This window comes from Danio aesculapii, chromosome 24, assembly GCF_903798145.1.
Source record: "Danio aesculapii chromosome 24, fDanAes4.1, whole genome shotgun sequence".
Lineage (NCBI taxonomy): Eukaryota > Metazoa > Chordata > Actinopteri > Cypriniformes > Danionidae > Danio > Danio aesculapii.
The window spans coordinates 18329728-18335176 of record NC_079458.1 but is presented as its reverse complement, the minus strand read 5'-3'; the positions used below and the strand labels follow the sequence as shown (position 1 = coordinate 18335176).

The 5449-nt window shown below is 37.3% G+C and overlaps 1 long non-coding RNA gene across 1 annotated transcript; it reads right to left on the bottom strand.

Moving 5' to 3' along the window:
• Nucleotides 1–1028: 1028 nt before the first annotated feature.
• On the bottom strand, nucleotides 1029–2091 carry LOC130218205 (uncharacterized). The gene is made up of 3 exons (XR_008835924.1): nucleotides 1935–2091; nucleotides 1665–1771; nucleotides 1029–1181 (listed from the first exon to the last, which is right to left on the bottom strand). It is a non-coding gene; the product is annotated as an uncharacterized LOC130218205 (long non-coding RNA).
• Between the last annotated feature and the right edge of the window lie 3358 nt (nucleotides 2092–5449).

The window sequence follows — 5449 nt, the reverse complement described above, 5'->3', positions numbered from 1 at the left end:
GCCTTCATACAACTTCCTTCAGAAATGTTTCAAATATGCCAGGTTGATGCACAAATAACACTTTTACTATAACTATTGAAAACCAATGTGCTGCCTAATATTTTTGAGTGAATATGATACATTTCCATTAAAACATTTGGGGTAATTAACATTTAAAAAACACTTTTATAAAAAAGAATTTCCAACTCTTACATTTTGGCTGACGGTTAACAGGTACAAAATCCGGTATACCCTAACAGACAATGTTTTGCTATTTAAAAAATGTGGTCCCCTTTTATTTCCTTTCTACAAACTTGTAATTAATATGTTTACTATGCCTTAGTACCTACTTTTACAATTGGAAAGCACTGGTGGGTGGTTGGTTAGGGGAATACATGTTTATTTATTTATTTATTTTTTAAATGTACGTTTTATGTTTATATTTTTAAAAAGTGTATTTACATGTCGGCTAATATTTCTAATAGTAAAAATATTTAAAGCACAAAAATACTTTTATTCAGAAAGATCGAATTAAATTGATCAAAAATGACAGAAAAAGACATGCATAATGTAACAAAAGATTTGCATTTCGAATAAATAAAGTTCCATTGCATTTTCTACTTATCGAAGATTCCTTAAAAAGAATCTCTAACCGAAACTTTTAATAATGGAATACTAAAAATGACTGAATTAATATGTGAGCTTGACAGAGGCAGCCATTGGTCACCCCTGATTTATATGAATTAACAGACATTTCTAGAATTACATTATACTGACTAGCGCCCCAAGAACATATTCGTAAAATTCAAGATGACCACTCATCACGTCATATTATTCTCAACAATATAGAGGAAGAAAAAAAATCATCCTTTCTCCCTGACAATACATTTTTCATTTCATCAACAAAGCGGGCAGAGAGAGCCACTGACAATCCATGGCTTTTGCCAGCATCATTTAAAGCTGAAGCTGTCACTTGAATGTCTCATTTCTATTTTATTCATTTCTTCATATGGATGGTAAGCGCAAGACGCTCTATTCTTTCCCTGGGGAGAGAAAGGACAGGCTGATGGGGGTGTGTTTCTGCGGCTGAAACCCTTTCACACACACAAGCCACTGGCCATCAGATCACAGCACAATCAGGCATTCCTCCACCTTGTCACTTCTGAGTCAGAACTGAAGGATCAGCCGGCCGCTGGGGCTATCTGGGTGCAAAGAAAAAGAAAGCCGAGCATTTAAATTTCAGCTACCAGCGGATGAGGTCACATGTCGAACGCGTCAAAGCCCATGAAGAATAGAGGCTTGATGATAAATCTAATAAAGAAGCTTCGAGTATTAGGAAAAACAGCGTTGCTGAACAAAACCACATTTGCGTTTGAGTAGAGCCACTTATCAAAGATGATCTGAGCTTGTGGCAATCTTGAAAGCATGTACATTCTTTGTTATGAAATTGCATTGTTCGATAGCATTTTTTTTCCGTGCACGTTTTTTTTTTTTCTAACAAGGTAAGGTATTAATTCACGCTAGACACATTTTGCAAATGACTTTCCTTTAAATCACATCTAAAAGCCCTGGAAAAACTAATGATTTTTATTAGATTACTATTCTTAAGGATGCATTAGACAAATAGCAGGAAGTTACACTCTGCAGTCCCGGTAATGCAATAAAGTTCCAATTATAACACTTACGTACAATAAGTGGGCTTCTTTTTGCAGCGCTGCACACAAATCATCATTATGTTTCTAATGCTATCTGGATGTGAAAGCTTCAGACACGTAATACGTTTTTCCGCCATCTAAAAAAAAAAAAAAAAAGGGTAATCGTCCCAAAACTGTCAGGCAGCATTTGTTAGCATATGACGGCATCAATCATACTCTACGAGACACCCTGAAGGTTGAAGGTTACAAGAATATCAGCCACCCTTGTTTTGTTTTGCCTTTTTATTAGCCTCACGTTACCTCAGAACCTATGCCGCAACATAACCGACGGCGTGTTTTCAGGCAGGTGGCAGGATTAGCCGTTAGCCGTTCTTTGGCTGTAGGCAAGGATCTGTCTGCTAGGCAACACAGATGACCCTGCCGTCCAGCCGGTCGTTGCTGCTGCTGCTGAACACTATCGTGCGGCGCAGGGTGGCAGAACATCACAGGGTCTCCACCAGCCAGGCTTTACCGCAGTTAAAGGCTAACGTTTGGCTCCGCCCCTTTGGCAACAGAGCTAGGAGCATGTGACTCTCTGTAGGGAGAGAGGACCAAAGCTAATGAAAGTAAACATGCAGAGACTCAACAGTAGGCTTTCCTTTCAAATGAAGTTTTTTCAAAAAGTGAAAAACATGTTATTCAGAGAGAGTCAACCTGCAGGGACTGGCTGAGAGACACAAAGGCTGGAGAATGATTGAAAACATCAAACGGCAGTGTTTTCCATCCCGCTGGTGTGGCCTCTGAGATTGCCTTAGCTGGAGATGTTCATTGGTGTCAAAGGATTCCACATTGAACTATAATGATATTCAAGTATCCGTCTCTTTTTTCTTGGTGAGGAATATACCATTCACACAACATTATCATTCAACTAAGAAACACATTGAGAATTTATTCACTTCCTTTCTTCATGGCTTTAATAAGCCTTCAGGGGACTTCCGAACAGAGGGAATCAGTTTTCCGGGAACGTGATGATATATGCTACACATTTCACATAAAAGGTTGGCGAGCTTTAGCACGGCATTTGACCAAAGGTCAAACAGATACAAAGCATTGAGGGTGGTCAGTTGGACGAGATGCGAGAGGTTGCCAGGCTCACACCTCACATCTAAAATAGGATCTAACGTCTCTGCCATTTGCACCTACGCTCCTACAAATAAAAAAAAAGAATCAAATCAAATAAAGCAGAGAGAAATCATCAATAAAGAATGGAACCTGGGTATTGCACAAGACCATCAAGGCACAGCCTCACTAGAAGGCACAAACAGTCTTTTGAAATATCCACTAATCAAAATCACACAGACGTCTCACATTTGATACTAAAAAATAAATTACACAGAAAAATTATAGAGAAGTATACTGACTGGAATATGTGTGTTTATGCAATGCACATAAAAGTTTTTAAAAATAGAGAATTAAAAAAATTACAGTAAAAGCTGCAAACGTGTGATGTAATATTTAATTTTAAAATAACTGCTTTCTGTTCTTTGAATATAATGTGTTCCTGGGATGCAAATGCTGAAAATTCAGTATCATTCCTGCAGTCTGCGGTACTGGTCCATGGATCAATTGGTACCGAGCCGCACAAGAAATCATTAATTAGTTCTGTTTTATTTATTATCTGAGTCTGAACGATCTTTTATTTTGAAAAATTACTGTATTTTCTTAGTTAAACGCTAAAGTCCCTTTAAGGCAAGTCCTTTCACTAGGCAGCCATCTTTGAAACACCTCTCGGGCAGTATGCTCGGGAAACATCAAATTCTCCAAACCTGCCAAGATTACCAATAAAATTAAGCAACAACCGACTCATAAGTATCATTTCTAAATGTCCGAATCAAATAAAATTGGCATATTTTCAGGTTGCCCAAGCTAATGCGCATGCGCACTCAAAAGGAAGGAGATCACGACACCAACCTCATTTTTGGCCGTTCTACACATCATCATCCTCTGGATAATAATCATCCGATTGCACTGGTCTTCTAAAGTAACCCACAACTTGGTCTTGATGGCGAATCTCATCCAGAAATGAAAGCGAATCTTTGTTTACAAGTTTGTGGGTGTTTGAGTAGTTGCTGTCATGTGATGTGCGTTTGACAGGACGGACTGTACCTTGCGTTTCGTTCATACAGATTACACAACCAGAAAACTGTTGTTTTGAAGTGTACTTGGTTCATTTAAAAGCACAGATTTCAAGCTTTATGAAGACAAATTCTTACGTCTGAGAAGCAAGTATTCGCTGAGATTCAAGTGTGTTTGTTGACCACCAAACTGTTGTAAAAGCACACATCTGGTCCCCCGGCAATCGATATAGCAATCGATGATTGGCTCCTGTACTAGTAGGCAGGGCTTTGTCCCCATTCAAACTATACACTCTCAGAAATAAAGGTATGTGAGCTGTCACTGGGGTGGTACCTTTTCAAAAGGAACAAATTTTTACCTACAAGGTCCATATTAATACCTCAAGGGTACATATTAGTACCTAAAAAGTACAAAAATGTTCCTCTTAAAATTTTTTGGTACTAATATATACTTTTGAGGTACCAAAAAGTACCCTTTAAGTACAAATGTGTACCTTTTGAAAAGGTACCACCCCAGTGACAGTTTGCGTACCTTTTTTTCTGAGAGTGTATAAAAGTGACACATCTTGTGTATTCTATAGTCTCTTTGGCGACATGCTCCTCACTCTTTCAGGCGCACCGCAAATCACATGACAAGAACAGAACTGACCTTATTTTGTATGGAATATACACATTTCGGTAGAATAAATATCTCAGACAAACACTGCAGTGCTTTTTTATTTTCTCCATAAATAAAACTTGCATCAGAGTTGCAGCAATGTTTTGTCAGCATGTCATTCTCTGAGAAAACGATTGATGGTCACCTAGCAATCTACCTACACCCACCCTGGGTTCAAATTGTCAAGCATTCACTGGTCCGCGGTAATAAAAAGGTTGGGTACCACACATTTAGACAGATTTAATCCTACAGTAACATTCCTTTTTATTAATGGAAACAGGTCTTATCAATGAAAACATTGTAAAACTTTGTGTAAACAATAGATATAGTATATAGAGATAGTGTATCTTTCAAATAAAAAGCAAATAGATCAAAAGCGTCAGTAAAAAAAAAGATAATATTTCAAAAGATCTCTCTTTCAAATGAATGCTGTTGTTTAGAACTTTCCATTTATCAAAGATTCCTTAAAACAAATGCACGAATGTTTCCATAAAACACTAAGCAACCACTAAAATAAATAATACCAATATAAAAGTTTATAAGGTTATTGAGCATAAAATCAGCATAATTGAATAATATATAATGGATTATGAACAATGGAGTAAAGAATATAATTTAAAAAATGACATCTATTTTAAAAATCATGATTAAATTAATGTTAAAGCACAACAGCATAATAAAAGACGTTTTTTAAAAAACAAAAATGTCAGCTTTGTAACATAGCTTGATTACAATTAGGTTTTTTGGCTCACTTAATGACACTGAATTCACCACATTTGCTGTATGGTTGAAAGATATGTCCTTACCCACAATACATTAGTCTAAACCCTTCTGAATGACAGCCCTGAATGCATATTTGCTTACTCATGAATCTTTAAAGGGTGAACTGCTCGAATTGCTCTGGCGTTCAGTGATCTGTCCTCAGGTGAAGGCCTGGAGTGGCCATGTTGTTTCTCTTTACACTGCGTTAAGGTGCTTAACCGCTAATACACGAGTGCTATCATAATGACCCATGGGAGATAATGGGACTTGGCCCAACAACA